We start from the raw sequence: 24708 nt of genomic DNA, 5'->3' as shown, positions 1-24708 counted from the left end.
CGATGTACCATGGCTCACGAGAGTACACATACGAGCACTTACTGTAGACGAGTTTTATGTAGATATTGTTTGTGTTACATAAAACATTTTGAAAGTCCATTAGCGTCGTAATGAAACTCCACTGTCATGATCATATTGACCAAATTCGAAATGAATCTGAAAATATTCAGTGGCTGAAAAAAGTATTTGCACGTACCCTCATCTTCCAATGAAACGTTTTTTCTTGTCGGATTCTACACTCCATTTGTATAATTATATTTGTGTTGAGTATATTAAATGATACGAAATTTAATATACTCGAACCTAATTAATCACTATGCAAATACCGTAACAAATATAGTGGCGCGCAAATACATTCTAGTAGCTAGTATATCTGATAGCTGTGTATAGAAATTGCTATGTATTTACTGCAAACGTACATTTAGTAAAATTTCTATGCAGCATAAATAATCGTCTTAAACAAATAAAACCAATAAGCCGAAATAATCTGACGAAATATTGGGACCATTCTTTAAGTATTTTTATAATCTTTGCGAAATATATATGTCGGGTTTACGTTAGAATTAGGGTTAGGGGCGTGAAACGAATCTTCATTAGGATTACACATTGTTGTTATGCATTAGAGAAGACATTGACTAGCGCAAATATGATTATTAGTACAAGTGTGGATATTCTAGAATTGACGAGTAACCGCGGTGATTAGACACTAATGTCAATGGTCTTAGGGTTGAAAACGAATCCGCGATCAACGGGATAACAAATGTACTTTCTTCCAAAGTCTAAGTTGGACTCGATTTACTTGTCTACGATACAAGTATTACTAAACTACCTCTTTGTTAAAACGTCAAATATTTACCGAGCGTAAAGACGCTATGTAACTCGCTAATGAGACCTCACGAGAGAATGACTTTCCGTCGCGATGATGCTGCAGAGGAAAACTATGATGGGGTGTGTCTAAGGACACGAGATCATCGGATTCGTCGAGGATAGCCTTCGTTCGGAGAGTGAGGGAAATTGACGTTGCTGTTAATTGGTCAATCTCCATGTTGGTGGCTAGAAAAGGATGCTAGCCGTCCTTGAGGGAAGGTTGCTAGCTGGAAGCGTCGTTCCTCGAAAAATAGATCTCCCCTATCTTCCTGTAGTTGGGACAAAGACTGTTTGTCTGTTTGAAGGACCTTAGGTAACTAGATCTTAATGTTTATAACGGCCCTCAGGCTAGTTGAACATGTACTGTGGAGATGCGTCGACATCTGGTAACCATCATACCCGAAGAATAGGGTAGGTCTGCGTATGGCGAGCCACGGGACAGAAACCGTTGGAATGTTTACTGTCGCGTGCCGCAACAAATATTTCTTTTAAGGAGAGCTATAGAATTACTCCATACCTTTGTTAGACAAAGCGTTCATCCCGTGACCGCGGCTATGTTCGGCGACTGGCTGTCGCCTCGAGCCCAAGCTCATTATCACAAGTCTCCAACAATTATAATCGAATTGAATAACTACAATTGTTTAATTACAGCTATGGTAGACTCTAGATTACAATGTTGCGGGATTATCCAAAAGTCCAAAGGCTCCGGTGTTCTTTCATCTCTGACATATACAGGGTGGTTGGTAACTGGCAGTACAAGCGGAAAGGGGGTGATTCTACGCGAAAAAAGAAGTCGAAAATATCGAGGCTTTGTTTTCCAGAAAATCGAATTTGAATTATACGTTATAACGGATCTCACTGTAGATCGTTGTCTCGATGGAAAAATTTAAAAAAAGAAATTTTTATTCTATATTTTCGACTTCCTTTTTCGCGTAGAATCACCCCCTTTCGCTTGTACCATCAATTACCAACCACCCTGTATATAGATATACATATCGATATAATCGTGATAAACGTTTTCAAAACGTTTCCTGTAACACACACGCGTAATATGTATTTATTCGTAAAAAGTTCGTACAAACGTCCGAATACTTTTATGGACAGGTGTATCACGCGTATTAAAACGTACTTACGTACGTACGTACTACATGGAAACGCAATCTATTATGAAAAAAGCACGATGTACTTTTTCAAGGGACAGGAAAGCAATTTTCCTCTAAGCTGGATCGAACGACGACGTCGTTTGTCGTCCAGTGACAAGCCGCTTCCTATCTGTTCTTTTTCCATCGCTCGTTCACTTTCCCACGTCCACGTGAATCGAGTCACGGATTATTTGCATGCTTTGCCCACTGTCGATTATTTACGCTTACGCCGAGACGGCGTCGGGTTAATGAAACGCGATTATTTGTCGATCCTCTTTCTGGTGTCGCGCAGCATTTACGCAACTCGCGTGTGTTTAACTTTAGAGAATCATCCAAGGTCCAAAAAAAAAGTTTTTAACGCTCTCCGAATTTCCTTTTTTCCTCTTCGGAAACGCATTTCCACCACAGGTTAGACTGCGGATTTTTACGCATTTGCGAGAGATTTAAAGGTACGAGGATACGCAGAACGTGAATATGAAGACGAAGATCATAAGCTACCTGTTGATAATAGTTTATTATATTATTTATTAATAGTAGAAGTTACGCTCTTTGTTTCTGATAGAAGAGCAATTCTACATTACGTTGTGAATCGATCTTACGCTAAAATCTTTCGCTTAATTTCAAGATTAAACAGGCGTTTTTAACATCCAACGATCGAACGACTCAACGAACGAACGTTTCGTGAAAACTACCCGACAACTTTCTGACAATCGAACGTTTCGTGGAAACTTGAAACTAACCTTTTTCATAGATACAGAACGTTTATATATACCGTCCTCCTTTCGATGCACTTTTTCTCGTCCATAATATCTTTTCGAGGAATTCGCCGTTCCTCTCAGAAACGAATCCCTCCAACTTAACTTGCTTGGTGATTACGATTCAACTTCCACTAGCGACTAATAATACGCAATCCTATTAAAAATACTTCTTTATGCAAATACGAGTTGGTTTTTACGCGGATGACGTTGCACGTTGTTCGATAATTACGAAAAGATGGTAAAGATTCGAGGATGGTTGGAAAACATCGTACTGGAGGCTAATCTTTATCAATGACGAAGAAGATTTCGTACAAGTATACCGTACACGTGTTTGAAACTACTTTTTCGAATAAGAACGACGAAATTGGAGGACGGAGAACGAAAGACTACAAAAGAAGAAATATAATTGCGAATTATCGCAGCGTCCAGTTATTTCATCCGCGTTCGTCAACACTATTAACGCTAGAACTACCGATAGTTAACACGAAGCTATTTCTACCAAAACCGGTCAAAATAACTGGTCTTTCAAAGATACGTAATAATAGAATATTTTTATATTTATTGATTTATTACATTCTTACAGAAGAAATTTCATGTTATGTAGTACATTTTTGGTATTATTAATCCATCCGGGAGCCCTAAATGAGGATTGACACATTTATAAAATTGTAGTGCCAGTCATTTTGACTGGCGTGGTGTTTCTAGTGTTAGCATCTAGCGATCGATCCGGAATTTTCCTGATAACTGATATCGTCATATCGAATGATACGCAGTACAAATTTTAGAAACGTGTGGCAAGTTGTACAAAACGAGGAAACTGGTTAATTGGGGTTCGATAATCCCTTTACACTTTGACAAGTACCGGTCATTTTGACTGGTATTGGTATAAGTAACCTTAATACAAATTTATTTTGAGTTTGAATACATAAAAAACAAAATAAAATTCATTATATTATTCTTTTAGCTATCGTTGCGAAAGTCATTGCATCACTGCGGGGGAAAAAATATAACATGAAGTAGGAATTTTAAAATAAAATTGTAAAACCAGTCGTTTTGACTGATGTGGTATTTCTAGTGTTTAATCGAATTCAACTGATAATTCGTTTCCACGATTTTCAACTAGAACGATATTAGCAGAGACTGTACAACATAGAATGCTGCACATTATAATACGCTGAATTTTCTTCGTCTATTTTCGTTCTCTTTCTCAGCCGTACGTTTTATTAAAAATTCTACCAAAGAATTCTATCGTGAAAATTGATTAAATACTGATTTTACTATCGCTCACGCGTTTGCCCTCGTTAGCCAAGTGAAACAACGAAATAAAATTGCACAGGTAGATCTTGTAACTTTCTTTTCCTTCCGCTAATCTGATCGATTCAAGCAAAACAAAGCAATCGAAAACGATTACTAGGTTCTACGTTATAAAACTGGATTTATTCCCCTTCTGGTTCTTCCGATTTGATCTAGCGTTTCAAGATAAATACACGATCGTGTAATAGTTATGAATAGCAGCTACCAGCGCGAAAACACGGTTCGCGGCGAAGCTACAACGAATACGTTTCCCGATAAATATTTGCGATTTCATTACGATCAATGAATTTACGGGCCGGTAATATCGAGTGGCCATTGATTAAAAAGTAATACATTTACAATGGAATTATTTATCAATTAGCGTGTAATCTAATTACTGGCCGGTTGTTTCCGCACGAAGGCGATCGGATATCCATGGAAACTGAAAACCGAAAATATATTCTTCCCGATCATCAATATCTGTCCATCTCTTTCTCTCTCTTTCTCTTTCTCTCTCTCTCTCTCTCTCTCTCTTTCCTCCTCCCTTTAATTCCAATTTCGAGTATCGCCGACTCTGTTTGTACATAAAACGTTGTTCTCGTTTAAAGAAACTAAAAAGAAGAAAGAGAACGAGGAAACAGGAAATTTAATTGTTAGCACCTCTTGCATAATAATAAACAACGTTGGCGTTTAATAATATTACCAAATTCCGAATTTACAATGCCGTATAGGTCCTGCTGCGCGCAATTCCATTAATATTATTAGCGAATAATTACATCAACGATAAATTATAAATTACAAGCGATTAATGTGGAGAAATTATTTCGCGCGACACCCGACTATTCCGTTTAAGGTAAAATTAGAAAATTGTAGATAAGAAACTTGTTATCTACAATTCGTAACTTATCGATTCGCTAATATTATCGGTAAATAAATTATCGTGTAAGAAACTGGTGATCGCGTAAAAACGCGTTGCTGGCAACGCGCAAGGGTTACACGAAATCGCTATACACGTTCGATTTCGTTTGGTTGGTTTATCAAATTCGGAATGTTTTAATTACTCCTACCGGTATTCAAAGTCGAAAGTAGTTACTTTACTCTAATCTCGTCGATTATAACTTTGTTGAAACGCCTAGTAATATGTCTAATTATGGCTGTAATTACAGGGATGCTCAAGAAGAGATAGCGGCGTTAAATTTACTAGCGTCACATTTTAGTTGGACGAAAGTTCTAAAACGCTGAAGTTACTCGAAACAAGCCAACACACTCGTGGAAAGTCAATGAAACAGGTATTCCTCGACGAAATATTTTTCCTTTCAAACGCTTGAGTTAGATTAACATGATTAATAGATTTATACAAAATAGTATTATATTTGTACAAAATCATGTTTTTACAAATATAATAAAGATGTGGTATATAGGTAGAGAATCTTTTTATCTACTAAATATTATATCTTACGTATCGTGTATATTTTTCTCGTATTTTCCATAAATATGTAAAACCCGGCAGCCTATTGATAAATAAAAGTCTGATATAATTCGTATGGAATAATTACGGTTCAATTTGCATGGTATTAAGTAGACATTATCAACGAAAGAATTTCGTATCATATGCCGTATAAAAATTCATTAACTAAAACAGAAAGGTAGATACGATGGCTTAAAATATAATTTCCTTATTTCCAGAGCCGAATAAAACTGGGTTAAGTGGCTGCTTTAATCTCGATATTAACATGAAAATTCTGCCCTTTCAAACAAAATATTGTCATACTTATATCGAACGATACTTTTTATGCAAACGATCGTTTCGAAATTAAACACACGACGGAGTAACTTTCTAAAGTACAAATAATACAATTATTTATAAGCCATAGAAATTTGTTTAATGTATTCAGAGCGCATCTGTTCGAAGATAATAAACCAAGTTGCCATAGGTAATTTAAATAAAATAGATAACGTATTTATCATCGGCTGCCTGCTTCAATATGCTAAAAAACGATTTCGTATTCACGACGCGCAACGAGATTATCTAATCAATAACAAGTGCCCTGCAATATTAATCAGCTTTGGTTTTATGTATACCTATACGAGTCGAAAAAGATAACATGCCGCATGATCTTTTGCTCTAATTATGTATCTGCTTTCAACAAGTAGCTAGGTATGTATTACAAGGAAGAAATTGTATTGAATGACAGCAGACTATCGAATCGACGTATAACTTTTATAACCGAGGCTATAACTTAGCAGCAGTTGCATAAATGAAAAATAGGCTAACGAATTATAACTCGGATTTTTTTCGAATCTTCGAAAAAGAAGATATCGAGGTTCGAACAAACGTAAATCGCGCAACGATACTAAAGCTATCGTTTCAAATAATTCGTATCGTTCAATGCAATTAATTTAGAAAAAGGATCTTCGCCTCTGTCGTTTTGTATAAAAATCGTTTTGTATAAGCCTTTATGCAACTGCATTCGTACCTTTGATTTGACACAAAATTATTTTCATATAAAATCTGCTCTTTACGCTCCAACATTTTTTCTTTCATAACTGCGATTGGATTCGAAATACTTGAATCGGAAAGAAAACCTACACGTACAACGAGGCTTACAATTTCCCCAAAATTCATCCTGTCAAAAATCAGTGGATCGTAGGTGAAATCCAGTTGCTTAGACTAAATAATGTATCTTATAAAAGATTATAATGAAAAAGCAAATCACATTCGTCGTAATAATACAAATCACTCGCTTCGTCGTATGGGAAGCTTCAAAGCGGGGAAACGTTTTACAAACATCGTTACGAGGAGTCCACGAAACCAATACGAAGGACGAAAATAAAATTACAAGAGAAACTGGGTATTATTGACGCTATAGGCTTGTGCATTCTGTACGTGCAACGCACTTTCAACTATATCGGATACAGAACAATTACCAAAAAAAAAAAGAAAGAAAAAGTGAAGATCAAGTGTCGTGATAAGTGGATATTTTTTCATAATGTTTGGCCATTTTAGCGATCGCTCTATCGTTTGAACTCCGCTTAAATCGACGAATAAAACTGGCAAGATATTCGAATCGTCTTGCACGAGTGCAAATATCGTCGAAAGTCTTACAAAGCAATGGTCACGCTCTGTTCTATCGTCAACGCGCGCGGCTAGAAACGAGCAAACGTAAGGAACTTTCCAACGTTAGCGGACCAATGGCCTCACCTCACGGTCACAATTTGCGCGGAACAATAAATTTCTATGGAACGTAGCGTTCGAAGGACGCCTACCGCCAAACTACACCATTCCGGATTAAGTAATCTCTCTACCAAATATCTGTATCTTCCAAGTCATATCGAAAAAACTGACGATTGGAATGCCGATAGTTTGTCGTACGATCGTTGCCGCCTCTCTACCTGTACCAACACGAAACAACACGAGGCTACACGGTTCAAAAACAATGTTCTACTGGTGAAATGGCAAGTCTCTTATTTTATGGAACGTCGAACTGCGTGACAGTGTCGAAATCGAAACAGGCAAATGTCTATAACATTCGTAACCCAAATACCGTAAACTCTCTCTCTTGTTCAGTTTAATTTTAATTCGCCAAAATTTTCGATCAAATTGCACTGACATCGATGCATTTGGATAAATAAATCGTAACATCATATTATCGTAATATCGATGATATTGGTAATAATTATAAATTATAGTTATGACAAATATATCGATAGGAGAGATTACAAGGTTTATATATATTCTTGATATATTTCTTATCTTGCTTTAAAGAAGCTATTTCTTTGTACAGGTACGTGTTTAATAAAAATTTCTTTACGCGATATCCTCGGTTTGCTACAGAAAAGACACATATTAAGAATCGTTAATTTTGAGATATTCGTCAAATTTGTAGAAATATAAATTATGTACTAGGATGGACTAATTATTCAATAAAGTTATAGTATACGAGAATATCAATGTTACGATTCTACACAGAGATTCTGAAGTTATTGTAACAATTTTTTTAATGATAAATAACGTTATATCAGGAACTAGAGCCAAGAATTATCAAATAAATTGTCAAAGAAAATTATTTGTCTCGTTGCTAAATAAGCGAGTAATTAACAATCTTTCGTACGAAGCTTTTTACCTCAAATTGAAAAATGTACATTTCTTGCTTTTTTCACTTTCTTAAAAAACTGACCATTCGATGCATTGTTGTATATTTATTATATCTGCGCTTTACTCGTATTAATATAAATAATACATATCGTATACTAAATGCATTTATTTTATTTGATTTATATCCTGTAAACTATATCGAACAAATATATTTTCAGGCTGGCTAGCTATTTGTTTATCCCGCTGGGAACCTGGTCTTACAGGGGCTGGCTAGCTTTTCCAAAGCGGGATTTCTCTTCGAAAAATAGCCTACTGACACGATATATCCAAATGTGAAGAGAAAATAGATCAAACGTAATTTTTCAAATAACAGACGCGGTCCCGCTTATAATGGCGTTTTACTAGATTTCGGTAATATCCAAAAAAGGAGATGTCTTGGGAAGTATCGCTTCGTTGGTCTGACAAGAATTAAAAAAAAAAGCCCGCTGCCATATATTTATGTTAGTCTTGTGACATAAACGAAATATAATTATCAACGATAGATCGAACTACGAAATTTTCCTGGAACTGAAAGCAACGAAAACAGCTAAATACAATGATCGGGAAGTTTTTGTAAATTTCGAGAAAAATTATCTACAACTGCCTCGTAAATCATTTCGTAAGTGGTTCGTACGAATATGTGTTCTATGTTTCCTGCCAAATTGCGTACACTATGCGTGTAGGTAGAAGCAAGCTTATCTTTCTCGATAGCAACATTCTACCAAGCAACTTTCGACTCACATTAGACTCGATAGTGTATATGAAAAAAATAGAAAAATTTCGAAATACTCTCATACATCAAGTCGTGCAATTAATACACGTTCAAAGGACAAATATTCGTTTCTCTTGGCAAAATCCGCCGAGTCTCTATCTCGAGTCGCAACCCACACGTTCCCTTATCTTCCGTTTATTTTCACGCCGGATTGATTTACGAAACGAAGTTCTCGAGATCGACGCTAACATCACCGCGCTGCAGCTTCAACGTTCTCAATGAAGTTCTCGCGAAAGCTCGTTACGATATTACGATATACTGGCGCCGTAAATAACAGGAATGCGATAACTACATAGAATTTCAATTTTTCCATCGCGTCGGTGAATAAGCGTTGGAAATTATATTACAGGGCTGGCTTCCATCGGAAATTGAACGCTCGCTAATTTAATTAATTAAGATTCTTCACATACTTTAAGTACGGACTAACGAAATTTCAACGCGACACGAGTAAGAATGAAATTAAAATCAGTCACGCAGAATGAATATCTTTCGTTTCGTATTTAAAGCCGCAGCATTTAACGTGCGATGCATTCATTTTTAATGGCCAATGACGATTAAGAAGTATCACATTTCAAATTGGACTTAAGTTCCAGGTGATATCTTAAGGTATTCAGTGCCGATTCAATTTTCCTCATCCGTGTTGTGCAAAACTTCAAACATATACTTTACGCTAATTATTACAAAATTCAAAGTGTTTTTCAAAGTTTCAAATATATGTAGCGACACTCGACGGCAAATTTCCCAACGGTTTCTACCCTGACGATAGCAGCGCTGTGATTAGCGTGATTGGTTTCGAACGCTCCAGACTCAAGTTCGAATCCTGGCACTCATGGTCCTGTGGTGGCACTCGACAACAAAATACCGCCACTCGACACTAACTTCTACCAGACGATGGTAGCGCAGTGGTTAGCGCCTTAGGTTACGAACGTTCGTGACCCGGGTTCGAATCCCGGCGCCTTGTAGTTTTTTCCTATTTTTCTTCCACGCATCTAAATTAGAAGAAAAATAGCAGTGCCCCAGCAGCGACATCTACAGCCAGCATTTACAATCATCACGGACAACACTTGTACCTCAATCCTGTTTTTCATGATTCCTAGATGAGAAGAAGGGAACGGGGTCTGGATGGTTGGAAGAAAATCAATTCCCCCAACCCGGATGAAGACAAAAATCTTACACACCACTACGACCTATCCCACCTCATATACATAAAAATTGTAAAAGTAAACTGTAAAAGAAACTTCGAACAACGTATGCCATATCGTCATATCACATCATCATGATGAAATTTTTCCAACATCTCGCCAAAACTCTATGGACCGTGGTAACTTGATTAAGAAATGCAAAAGAATGCACTTACATAGCAATGAGAAGATGATACGTTTAAACTGCAACCTTAACCCTAAAGTTCATAGCTTCTACGACTGACAAAACTCTCTCGTTTATCACGAATACCGTTGCTTCGACTTCGACTTCGATCGTTAACCAACTTAGGATAACCACGATAGGACAAGGATGAAAAACCAGACACAAAAATGCAGAAAGAGTCGTAAATTTCACAAACTTCTCTTATAAATGTTGACTATTTTTAACAAAAAGCGATTAGCTACCTACGTTCCGAATCGCGTATCTCCATTCTACTCAACTTTCTTATTTTAACCGCTATCGTTTCGTAAGAGCTCGCGAAGAACGTTGGAAATATCACGAACTTGACAAAATTGAAGCAAAGCTATTTACCATCTAAATCTAAAACCGTATTTTATATATATATATTCCTATCACCTTGCAAAAGCTCATCGAAATCGAAGTGTGCCACTCGAGATCCACTCGTGGTTATTAAACTGAAACGGTCTTGTTAGTGGTTTGTTAAACGACTGAATTTCCTTTTTATCGTATCGTTGACACTCTGCTCCTTGTTCGACGAGTTAGTTTGTTGTAAATAAATAAATAGATAAATAAATATATATATATATGGAGATGGGTATCGAGAGACGACAACGATGGAAAAAAAAGAATCTGCAGGTCGACGGTCGTACCGGAGTCGGGTCGATCAGGGCAAACAGGAAACGGGACTTACGTCACGGTCTCCGGTACGACTCTCGGACCACTCCGAGCACCATCGACAACGTTAAACACGATTTCGCGATTTTATATCCTGCGCTTGCACGCTCGAATTACCACGACCGGATCGCGACGTTTCGATACACCTCCACCGTCACGCTGCACGGATTAAACAGAATTGTAACTAGTAATCTGGCGAAACATTCGGCAGAAAAGATATTTGTTACGATAGAATGTTTATCGTAGTACGATCATTGTCGATATTATTATTATCGTTGTTATTATTCATCGGTATTATCACGGTCACTTTATTTTGTTGCTATATTTATCGTTGACATAACTCGTAAAATTGGTATTATTTAATATTATTTGTTAATGTTATTAATATTAATAATTATTTTATATAATTTATTTATATTATTTAATATTGAAGTACAATTTATATTAAGCGTCTTACGTGGAGAAAGATGGTCAATAACAGTGTTCGTTGTGCAAAATATAAGACACAAAGTAAAATTGAATAATTTGATTCACATGTAATTCAAATAGTCTTGGCCACCTATGATCGAACGATACCAATCGAACGTTGATCGCTATATTAATCTGATTCGTATGTTTTCATTCGGTAAAAAAATAATTTTCGTATAAATTCTTCGTATTGGATAAAATTTGTATATCGTGCAAAGTTATATGTCGTCAATCTGTTGAAAGGGTGGCACATTTAAAACGTTGCTATTTTGAGATCTGTATCTATGAAAGTCATTATTTTGTCTAATAAAAATCCAGTCATATTATTTATATAATAATAAGAAAAATGTTCTAAATGCTCGTTTTCTATCGAGCTTCACGTCTTACCGCAAAGAATACTTTTTGAGAAGAAAACACAATTTGGCGAAATAAAAAATTTTTAACAAAATGTATCTTTGTATCTTCTGTGGTAAGTGAATTCTAGAAACTCACGTTACGACATCCAGCCGTATAGATATCACAAATGGTTTGAATTCTAGAAACTCACTTATTATTAGCCTCAGATTTTACATACTTTTTGCTGGAGAAATGGGCGAAGAAGCGTATGTGTTCGACGAAGGTTTTATCTTTAGCCAGGGTACAAATACAGAACATGCTAAAAGCGAGTTCTGTGCTATGCATGGCAGTGTAAAGAAATTGATATCGATTATACAATTACCTAATGCTAGACAATGGTAGTTTGAAACTTTGAACTGGAAAAAATTTCAACTATAATAATTTGGTAACCGTGGAAGTTTGAAATAAAAGTTTCTAGAGTTCAATTCCAGAGTTCTGTGTAAAGTGCAATTAAATTTTGCGAGATAGAATTGATCTTGACATATTATGATATTTGTCAACTGGTAATCGTTCTGCAGTCTTTCCACCATTCTTACGTAATTTTTCACTTCAACTTTTCGCTAAAGATTTTGTTACAATCCGAAGAACGCTCCTTCTTTTTTTTTTTTTTTTTTTTTGTTAAATAGAAGAAGTCGATTCAGGCATAAAAATTCGAGGGCTGTGAACGTGGCGACTTCAATTATAGTCGAACGCAAAATGCTGCAGAATATTGTACTTGCGATTCTACAGCAAAACTAAATTGTCCGTAATCTACGTGAAAACTAAGAATCGATCAAGGTTTTTGCATATACGAACTCTTTTCATTATTTCGATATCTACACTAAATTCCCTATATTTTGCGACACTCCGTATGTACGTAAAAACAAAATAATTGTAAAATCGAATAACTCGTTTCAGTTTGAAAATACACCGATAAATTGTTCGATCCTAACGCAATTTCTTTTCTCTGATTTAAATAAATCTCGGAATGATCGCGCTAAATTTAGCTGTATAAAAACTGAAAGTGGCGAACGTAAGAACAAGACTGCAAACTATCGCGACAAGAAATTATCGATGTTGGTATATCGGAAGCGAGGAAATGAAAGTTTCATCGGTGAATTTTCATTTACGTGCCACCAGGTCAGTATTAATGTTGCGTTAGAGTACCTAAGAGTACATTTATGGAAAATCGATTTCACGTGCGTGCGACGAAACTTCAACACGACAATCGCATGACGTGCAATGATTTTCAGATGTATGCACGATTATTCTCAACTGGTCTTCTACTTGTACTATAGCTGGTGTTACCTGGTATGTAAGGGGTGAATGATTAACACCTGACATGTGACTTCCCTTTCTCATACCTCGTTAACATCACAAAGAAACTAGTAATATCTCGGTGTTCGTGCCGAACGTCTCCAACGGGTATCTTGAAACGAATAAAAACTTACTTATCCATGTTTTATTATTGTTACTATTATTATTCCTTGAACAGGTATAACGTAACATACAAACAACGAATTATGTTCGAAGATCGCAAGAGGAATACACTTTTGTTGAATTCTGATCTCAATGTCGTTGTACGATTATAATAATCCAATCAAAGGCAAACAGAAAGAAAAATAAATAAATCTATGCAACCTAAATCAAAGGACGAGTAACAGTGGTCGGAACAAAGCTAGAACGTTTCTGTGACTGTGAGTATTTCTGTAAATTCGAATTTTTAGAAACGCGACCAAGGAGACGAAAAGCTATGGAAATAAAATTTGTTTCAAATCCATGTAGATCGAAGATGGTATCCCACTGGGGGTAGCCATCCACATGTTATAATACTATATCACTAAGCTATAATATTTTACCAAATGTCCTACCGGACAAATTGTAAAATGCAAATAAATAAATAAAAAAAAAAAAATCCATGTAGAGACTCGTTTGCACGTCCGAATACGCAATATGTGTGTTTATTTGGAACATTTTGTACATCCTTGTATTTTACGTACATTTTGCAAATTTATAATATCAACTGATCTAATTATCGAGTTACGATACATTCGAATAAACATACGACGATCTACTTACAGCGTTCGATCGAATAATCGCGTCTATCGACGGAAAGACCACGACACACTGAATTAAAATCTCAGCAGGGAAAAAGTTGGAAAAACGCTTCGTTCAAGGATTAATACGTTTTGGCCGAAAAGCAACGCCAGAGATACAGAGATTTCGACGGTTTACGCTAGTACCCTTTACGGTAGAAGCCAAGAGGATAATAAAGTTAATGTCCAGAGCTACGATACATCGCGAGCCATTCGTCAAATTAACCACCAAAAACCATTGTTCGTACCTGCTATATCAACAAACAACTGACGGTAATGATCGTGGTGCTTTCACGCGACTAACCGAGCAAGACATTCGCAACAAAGTGACGCTGCTCGAGTATGCAGGCTGAAACGTCATTAAACCGGTACTATTGTCAGCTGTCCAAACATCTCGAAAGCTGCTAACAGACAGACGTGTCTTATCTAACGCGTTGCGTAAAAATGAAAACATCATCCGACTCATGGCCCGTAATAAAACATCCTTCTCTATCGTTTAATAAGCTGTATAGCGTATCGAGCGACTTTCACGTGCTGAAACAGTTATTTAAAGACTCGCAGAAATCGAACAATCTTTAACAGAAATTTTCACCTCGATGTGACTTTCGTTTTCATATTATCATCGCAACGTCATTTGCGGCTATAGTGAACCATCATTTCCCTGCTCTTTCTCTAGTATTGGATAACGACGAAACACTTGGTTGCACTTTCTTTGACATTGGTAATTCTTTGATTTAAAAAGGACCAACTAAGCGATCGGCTATGAAAGAAATCACAAAGGAAATCGTCAACGTAACGTTGCTTCTCGATGGATTAATTCGACTCGTAATTAAAAGATTAAGAAACTTCTTGGTCTATCGTCGGATCGTCCGTACAAGCCGCAAGTGTTCCTCGAGAACGCGTTTTAATAACGAAATCACGAGTCATTAATCCACGTTGAAATCCACGAGAGTCCCTAAGCTCAGTTTAACAATGATACATTGGAAACTCGTCGAAATTCCAGCTTGGAAACTGCTACGTTTCGTCGACAGTTAGCCGCAACATTCAGACGCGCGTCTACCGAGGTTACAATGTTATTCTTTGATTCGAAAGGTTCTGCCAGAAAGGATCGATGAAACGCGCGACTACGAGATTTCGCTGGCACACAATTCAAATTTTGCTCGACTCGAAACATTCTACCAGAAAGGATGCGACTTAAAAGGAGGAGAAATATGCGACTACGAGATTTCCATAGCACGCGACTTAAATTTCGTGCGGCTGGAAACATTCGCCAAGAAGGTTCAACAAAATCCAGCGTACGAGCGAGCAGAATTTATTCGAAACAAGATTTATCCCCTCGAGAGACACTTCTCTCGTCGCTTTTCCCCATGGACTGAGATCTTTGGAAAAAAGGCTGGACTCTGTCCAAATAGAGCGAGCCCACACACCGATCGAAATACACGTGCAACGAGTACTTACTCTGGACGTCGGTCGGCCGTACAAATCATGTTTCGCGTAAGTCTAACTTCGTGAGTAGAATATTCAAAAGCTTTAAGCGTTCCAAGTTGCTCATAATGTTAATACGTTGACCGCCATGCTGACTATTCGTAACGCGTTACTAAATACTTTCAGGCGCTGTAATATAGAATTTTAACACGATATTTTGGATTACGATAAGATGAATTTCGTGCACCAACTAATTTTCAACGATGCGGACGATTTATAGGGTTGGAAATTAAGTGATTGCGGATTTTGTCAATACCACCTAATGACAAAATCCGCAATCACTTAGTTGCCAACCCAATAGATAAAAACTGGAACGCTATCAGGAAAAAATACCCAGATATAAACATAACATTTTGCAAAAAATAAAAAATTATGGCGCAGTATATTTCCATGTACCGCAGTTTGTGGGCGAAGATATACGAAATTCGGTTGGTAAAGAGAGGAGAGAGAGAGAAAGAGAGAGACTCGACGTATTACGCATTCCTGCTACACTTCATTCGCGATTTATCCGAGTCTAAATTGAGAATTACTTATTTAGTATTAGTTAATCGAGTTCCTCTAACTTCTCTATGTAATTATTACTTCGGTATCTATATTGCCTGTACATAGTTGTTTTACATACAGTGGCTTATGAGAGTATTTATTATACAATTACCACGCAAAATTTTTAATAAGCACATTATGTGCGTTAATACGAAACTTTTTGATATTTCGTTAGTATCGTAATGAGACACGACTGTTATGATCGTATCGATAGAACTTGTTCGGAATTTTGAGTGGCCGTTCGTTTATGGAGAGGACAGGTCCATTCCCTTCTTTAGGAAATTCCGAATTACATGTCCTGCCCGAGTTGCAAACCTAATGACTTCGAGGTCAGGTAAAAAACCCCGGGAAAAGATCAGTAAGAAGAGCACGATAGACAGATGAAACCCAACGGCTGGTAGGAAGAATCAGCAACGTGAGACAGAGTTGTTCATCAACAACAGACTTCGTACCGTGAAATATTTCACTCCCAGCAAGATCCTACTACAGCCGTGTTCATAACATCAGACTTTACTTTTACACAACAAATGCAAATACAGTGCTACATTACTCTAACACTCGATCTATTAAACCTCCTCCACCTTGAACGTTAATTCATTCGAGGTACGCGATATCGAGCGATCGGTTTGACCTGACCGGTTGCTCTTTAGTGGAGAATTCGCAACAGAATTGAATACCAATCGGAAGATAAGTCTATGTAGAAGCTACGAGGCGTTTGTTACAAACAATACGCTTATCGTTTATGAAAAATTCGTTCACAGCGTAAGTAATTGCCTGGAACACAGAATCAAACGAGAAACGACCTCGCTAGATCTTTTGGTTTACCGATATAGCGAATAATTGATAGTTCAAATACCACGATCCTTGCGAAGTCTCCAATACGATATTTTTTCTCATTTTCATACGCGTTTTCGGATCAGTTTGAAATTTTACCAGTGTAATCGCGATAGCTGCGTCTCGTTACGACAATGAAATTCCAAAATCTTGTGTGTAACATGCATTAGGTAAAAGTGTCTTTCTTTCGCAAACGTGTTTTTTACAGCAGCGCACCTTCATACGAACGTGAAACCAAGTGTGTGAAATGTCGCGGTGTTTATCTCAACAGAACAAAATGGACCGTACGTAATTCGACAATTGAAGTGGTCACCACTTCTAAGAAAACTCTACGTCTGACCTTTTTAGTTTTCTCAAGCACTGAAGCCATCGACAGCGTATAGACAACAGACTGGGACGAAGGCAGACCATAGACAGTAAACAGACGACGATGGCTTCGGGGTTTTCAGTTATAGGGTAACAGTGTTAGCGTGCGGATCTGGACCAGCTCAAATTATTATATTCCTACTTGTACTTACACTTCTGTATTAAAATATATTTTCTACCTTACAATTTATCCACGCGTTTCTCTGTTTATACATCTAATAACCTCAACAAGAACAAAAAACGTTGCGCGTCTATTATTTCCTCGTAAAACGAAAGAAACTTTTCCAACAACCTAACATATTCGCAAAAAGTTTCTCACACGTGTTCAAACGCTTTCTCCAGCAGCTTGTACATTTCAAATTTTCATCGGTCGACGACTCGTTCGATAACATGAACGATATAGTGGTTGGTAACTGGTGGTACAAACGGAAAGGGGGTGATTCTACGCGAAAAAAGAAGTCGAAAATATAGAATAAAAAAATTTTTTTTTTTTTAATTTTTCCATCGAGACAACGATCTACAGTGAGACCCGTATAACGTGCCACACGCGTACCGAGCGAAAATTCAAAGTCCATTTTCTCGAAAACAAAGCCTCGAACGACAAATTTTTATTCTATATTTTCGACTTCTTTTTTCGCGTAGAACCACCCCCTTTTCGCTTGTACCACCAGTTACAAACCACCCTGTATATCGGTTGTTGAGAGTAAAATGAGAATATATCTTAATCCTTATAAACGGTAGCGTGTACGTTGCAAGTATTTTAAAATATTAACCGTTCCTGCTACGTTTCATCTGCGTTTTAGCAAATGGGGCAAATTCGCACACGGTTCGAAATACACGTGTAACAAGTACGGTAGACGTCGGTCAGCCGCGCGAATCATGTTTCGCACAGAACTAATGTCGTGAGTACATTTTACGTACTAGTACCTGTTGGAGGACGTGACTGGTAAAAGCCAGGGGGGAAGACGGAAAAAAAGAAAATAAAGCGAGGCCGAGGGCAGAGAATGAGAAAGAGAAAGAGAGAGGGAGAGAAAGATACGAAGAGAAAGGAGGTAGATGGACTAAACGAAGCTAGAGGAAGGTATGTAGCTGTTCTTTGTTTGTGCGAAAGAGAAACCGGTCCGCCAATCTTAGCGCCGTATTGCGAAATTTTGTCCAATCAACGTCGCGCGGCTCTTCCTCCTTTTGCCCGCCAACCCGATTTATTTATTTATTTATTTACGTCAGTGCACAACTAATGATACGTAACAGGGCCACGAATCACCGAATTTTTCCTCCCTGTATCGATATCACGAGATTCGTGCGATGATTTCAGAGTGTGCCAAGTTTGATGACATTTTTGGGCATTTTATGAATTTTGTGAGTTGAAAGTAAAGCTTGTGATATTAGGTCCTTTCGTTTTTATAAGGAAACAATGGATGCACTATAATTTATATTATTTTTATTGAAAATTGTGGATCTTTGAAGCCGAAATAATGTTATACGAACACTAAATTTATACTTGGGATTAATATTAGAATAGTAATATATTTATTTTATGGACGATTTCTTATATATTCATCGATACGTCTCAGCACTTTCTTCTATACCCGACTGTTAACCGACTGACTAGTTTACATTCATCTGTTTTCGAGACGCCGCGTACACACATACCTCCACATACTGATACCCACACACAAGTATCTCTACTACGCATTTTAACCCAGTCCAGCACAGAAATATACATATCTCAACAATTTTATCGAATGATCCATTTTTGTTCTATCAAAATAAAAATCACAACGTTCGACAGATCAGGTTTCATGTTTGTAGAAAGATGCATCGTTGTAAAAGACGTGTTTGTAAAAGAAAGACACTTTTCGTTCGAACAACCTAATATACACAGATGAATGGTGTTCGTACGAGAAGACGTAGTAACTTCTTTGCATTGGATAATTTGATCGTAAACGCTTTACATTCCGATTTAACGTTTAAAGGATGGTCGAACATAATATTTTCCAGAAAAGATTAATACGAGTACTTTCTATCTGTGTACGGAATGTAGTCAACGTGGCATTTAAACCAGCCAAATAAAATGTAGGAAATAAATAAAAGATAAACTGATAAACTATATAATCAATACTGTCTGCAAAATGCAGGAACATAAAACATCAAAGCGTCAATTTGATAGAAATTGCTTAAGAAACAGACGTTGAAAATATCGCGGATTATGATAATGGCAATATCTGAAAATCAGTCTGCTCAAGTGTAAAAAAGTTATTGATATTTTATCACTGAAACAAAACATATACTTTTTTCGAACAATAAATAGAATACCTATACCTCTGCGTATTTTTTACAAAAACATACAATTCGTCTAAACGTTACGTACAAGCTGCGAATACGACAAGAAAAGCCAAAAACTTGAATCTTCAAACCTCGTTCTATCATAATATACTTTCGTAAGCGCATCGTATTTTCGTTGTTTGAATCGTCGTTCAAACTTATCAGAGGCTAACCAATCTTAACTAGAGACTGAAAGAATTACCCAAACAATGAAAAATCTACGGTAACTTTCGCGAGATTCTTCCCTTACAGATTTCACCTCGATAACGTTTAGAAAGTACCTGTACGTACCTCTGCGTGAAATTCATTAAAATATCCCATAGCTTCGCTTAAAAAAAAAAAAAAAGAAAGAAAAAGACAGTAAAAAAAAAAAAGGTATTACCATTTTGATATCGCGTAAATCGTCGAACGTTTCCGATTTCCATCAATTTTAGGAGTTTCCCAAACGACCTAACATACAAATCGACGGATTTAAAATTGCAAATAATGGGAGTTTTCAGAGCATGTAGAGCGCTTAGATCGTCGGAAGGATACAACACGTGCACGCCGCTTGTTTTATAATACACACTTTCCATTGTTGCAACGCAATATTGCGTTTGAGCGCCGGTTTCCATTTTAATTATTGAACGCCACGCTCAAACACTGTTTGCCCGTGTGAGCACTGGTTCCTGCACAGTCTCTCGCCGTTCCAGTGAAATTCAAAAATACCAACCATGATAAAAGAGAAGCGTGCAACACGTTCGCGCCAACGAGAAACAAACTTCCTGCGAAACGTTCGATCCGCTAGCAATTTTTCTCGTGCGCTTGAATCGCGTTCGAACGTTTCCAAGCGATAGATATTGCTATTATCGCAAGAACGAGCACGGTAAGCTTGTTCGTTCGTCGAAGGAAAGGAAAGCAACGCGATAGCGCGGAATTTCGTCAATGCTTTCGTATACGATACAAAGCAAGAACAAGAATGGACGACGACGTAAGAAAGATAATCCAGGTCGTATATTTTTGATTTTTACAAGGAAACGCTTTTAAAATTTACTTCTACGCTATTAACCCTTAACGAAGGTTGGCGCTTCGCGCGTAACTTGCCGCTGGATCGTCGCTTTACTCGCTGCTTGTACGAAAAGCGTCGGGTTCAATATTATAAACATATTATTTTCGCATACAGACATTTCTCTGAATATTCCATCGTTTCCATCATTTTCCATCGTAATCTGTATATCTAAGATTTAATCGTCTATTTGTACGTGGCAAATGTGAGATTTTTTAAATGTTCTCCAAAGTGGTAGAATGATTTTCTGTTACACGTTTTACAAAAGTATATGATCCCAGTTCACGCCACCCGTGAACCTATCGTAATTCGATACAACTTGAGGTTTTTTAGTTTTTAAATCGCCTCCTCCGTGACATACATACGCGCGATACGGTAGAATTACAAAGTTGCATCACGGCTGACATACGCTCGTTAAGGATTAAAAATTGTTTGCAATTAAACACGTATGTTCACTTGTCTTCGAAACGCGTGTCTCAAAGTTATTAACATTTTTGGAAAAATTCGTGGAATGGACTAAATTCTGTAACAGACTAAAATCATTAACGAATTTTACCGAATTTTACCGAATTTATTTTGTTTGCGTTAGATCATAACGTGTGTTGTTTGTACGATAGTACGCGTCCTGTTAAACATCCTATGTAAGACATCAAATGACAAGTATATTTTTGTTACATTCGTAATATAACCGCTTTCTAGAATTATAAATAAGAATATAGCCCATTCGATCTCTTCCGAATTTTATTCTTTGGAATTTTATTCCAACTAGCAGCACATTTTCCACACTTTGCCATATATAAACAATCCGAAAACTTTTGCACAGAATTTTTCATTTCCAAGCTTGACATAATCACTCTATCATTCTCATATCACAATTCTTTCTTTTTTTTTACATACGCTTCAGTATCAGTGACTTACGTATCAAAATAAAATAAAATCGAATACGGTAAGTGTTTTCACACCTTGGAACACGCACGTGTACATAATGCAGGCGTATAATCTTGGCTACAAAAAAATATCGACACACTGTATTTATTACAGCGATTAGACGTTAATTGATTACACTGAAATCTGTGTATCTACCAAGTTTCGTATCGTTTACCCTCGTATCGCTAAAAATTCGATACCACGAAAATGGGACACACAGAGTCCGAAAAACAACGCTTCGCCGAAAAATAAGGATACGAGCGAATATTTTTTGCAGCCATCTGTATCTCTACCGCGAAAAAAAAGCATAACGAAGTTGCAACCACCGCTGACAACCACGACAGGAACTACGTATCGGTGTCGTAACGTGTCTAAAAAACGAACAACGTAGCCGCTGCTCTATGGCGTTGAATTTCTTCTTTGAGAACATTCCTCGGACACTTCGTTGCTTCGTTAAAAAGAGAGCAATCCTATCTATCACTTCTCCGCTGCGAGAGTTTTCCCGCAACATCGCGAAAATAATACGGTAGAAAGCAGAGTCGTAAACGACGAGAGAAAAGTTGTGTGTTCGCGATGGAAAACGCTGTTATTGAAACTTCCACCGTTCGAAATTCCCAGACATACGGACAGAAAATAGTTCACCGATCGATCGCGAATCGAGAACGATAGTTCGTTATTTGCGCCAGGGAAACGAATAATTACGTCGACCTGACGAATAAGAACAACGAAAAGGTAAACACATCGTGTGTTACGGAATTCGCTTAATATTCAAATAACAGGGAATTTGCCTTGCTGCTACGATCGCACGCGTACATGCGCCCAAACGCGAGAAAATCGTGAAAATTATAGCAGCTGTTACAGCGGCAAGTAAAATCTTCCGATCGCTCGCGACTTTCAGGATAATATCGCGAATCGGTAAATTGATTTTTTTTTTTTTTTTGAGATAATAGGATTTGTAGAGGGAGATCTGTCGGAGATTCGAACGAGACTCGTGTACTTGTATATTACTTGCATTCGTTTCGTACCGATCGTGTTTCCTTATCGTTAGAGAATTTTTGGAATTCGAGCAAGAAATCGTAGAAGAATCGCTCAGAATTCGAAAACTTTGTGGGATTTCTCTTCGTGGGATCTCGAACGTCTCGACTTTTCCCTTCGAACTTCCAAGTTTACGGAATTGTTAGAATCTCACAGACTTTCGAACGTTTCGTAGAACGTAAGGATTTAAAAATATTTACGATGTTTGGGTAATTACGCGGACTTTCCACGGACACCCGGTCCTCAAACTCTGTACTAAACCACCATTGTTATTATCGTTAAACGTTCGTCTAACGGTATACGCCTAAGTCTCGAATTTACTTGCTAAATAACTGATTCCACGAACGAAAGAATTTCTTAACAAAAATTGTCATTGATATAAAACGTCAAAAAACGACGAAACTATTTTCCTTCGAGTTAAGAATTAATTTAATTAATTCAAAGTAACGCCTCGTTAACTGCACGATTGTCGACGATAAGGACAAATATCGTTATATTATTTTAACGATCGTTTCGGTTTCTTTAACGAATTCAATCTGATTTTGAGTTTTATCGTTTACGATATTCCACCTATTGTTACTATTATTATTATTATACTATTATAAACTTTATATAATAGCACCTAGTATTATTCTCGTCTCACCACCAATATTACTTCGTATGGCGTATTATTTTACACGTAAAGAAGCCCGTAAATAAAATAAAATTAAAATTAATTCTTCTATTTTTATCGCTATTTTTATCCTATTATTATCAGCTACGCTTCAGGATATTCCAATTTGTATTCACCAAACCATTTCTCATCGATACAAAGAAGCGTAGGTCACCTTAACACGCATTTAAAATAGACCATCCTAAACTATCTTGCTTTTATCTGACAATCTCAAACGAGCTAGCTAGCCCCGTGTTTAAACGAAAAAGAGAGAGAGAGAGAGAGAGAGAAAAAGATGTGAAAATCGATAAGAAAATACAACGACCAGTATAGTTTATTGGTACAGGAATTTTCGCAACAATTTCCCGAGCCCTCTGATCCCAGAAAGGGGACGCAGGTTGGGATGAAAATTCGCAAAAGCGTGGACAGCTCAAAGGCGCGACAGAAATACACCGCGTAGGGCGAAAAAGCCGAGGTCTCGTCTCTTCCAGGCAAGTTGCGCGTGTACGCGTCGAATGATTTTCGTGGCTCGTTAGCCATTCGTCATTAATCGACGGGGTTAATCGGTCCTCCACCCTCGGGCTCCCTTGTTCGCGTATTTCGCCAAGCATCGTGACGCGAGCAACGGTATGGCATTAAAAAATGCAGCCGATTAGGCAGAGAATTCGCGAAAGCTCGTCGTTTCTAAACGCTGTTGCTTCGGCAAAGCGACTGGAACGTCGTGCTCTCGCCTCTGCTCGCCTCGATGTTTCGTCTGGCAAAACCGAGAGGACCGGTTTTTATAACCTTTGGAATACACGCCCGATCCCTGCGTCTCTCGCCTCGAATTCCCAGCTGCGCCAAACCGAAATTCAAGTACGTATTCCGGTTATGTCGCATTTCCGATTTATCCGATTGCAACTCGCCGATTACTTGTTCGACTGGCAACTAAGTGATTGCGCATTTTGTCATTAGGCGATATCGGCGAAAGCCGCAATCACTTAGTTGCCAACACAATATTTAACGTAGCCGCGAATTTTTCGATCTTGCTCGTTCAGTAAATTGTCGTTGTCGTAAATGGTGCGCGTTATTAAGTTTGAACGTTTCAAGTATCGAAAAATGCGTACGTATGCCTACGTATCGCAAGCATTTCGAAACGTCGTGTATCGTTGTTGTTTCGCATTTGCAATTTCGCTGCATAACGTTAGGTAATCTAACCTGATTCTACTTTGACAATTACTCGTTTATCGTCAGCTTCAACTTTTTCGTCATCGCGTGTTGTCATCCGAGCGTTAGCGCTTCGATACTCGAACCGTTTCGAGTATCCAAAGACGTTAAGTAGCCGAAATATTCCAAATCTCTTTTATTTTTCTTTTTGGCTACATCTTGGTTCCTGTGACTTCTCGATTCATCCAATTCTGCATTGAGAATTTACGTGTTTCGTATTAGCTAGACTTTCTACAATTTTATTACCGAAAGCGATATTAACCTACATATCACCGTTAGAGTGTTGTCACGCCTAAATGTAAGAAATTTCCTGAATACTCTGAAAC

The 24708-nt window shown here is 37.5% G+C and overlaps 1 protein-coding gene and 1 long non-coding RNA gene across 6 annotated transcripts in view; one reads left to right on the top strand and one right to left on the bottom strand.

Moving 5' to 3' along the window:
- LOC143303206 (uncharacterized) overlaps positions 1 to 6491 on the top strand; it is a 52682-nt gene extending 46191 nt beyond the window's left edge. Inside the window, exons 2-3 of the long non-coding RNA XR_013059295.1 lie at positions 5227 to 5349; positions 5747 to 6491. This is a non-coding gene — a long non-coding RNA (uncharacterized LOC143303206). The remainder of the gene's footprint in view (positions 1 to 5226; positions 5350 to 5746) is intronic.
- Positions 1 to 24708, bottom strand: part of wge (BAH domain and coiled-coil containing protein winged eye) — a 360478-nt gene that overhangs the window by 323683 nt on the left and 12087 nt on the right. The gene's annotated exons all lie outside the window — the stretch shown is intronic.

This window comes from Bombus vancouverensis, chromosome 1 (assembly GCF_051014615.1).
Source record: "Bombus vancouverensis nearcticus chromosome 1, iyBomVanc1_principal, whole genome shotgun sequence".
Taxonomy (NCBI): domain Eukaryota; kingdom Metazoa; phylum Arthropoda; class Insecta; order Hymenoptera; family Apidae; genus Bombus; species Bombus vancouverensis.
This window is presented reverse-complemented; position numbering and strand designations above follow the sequence as displayed.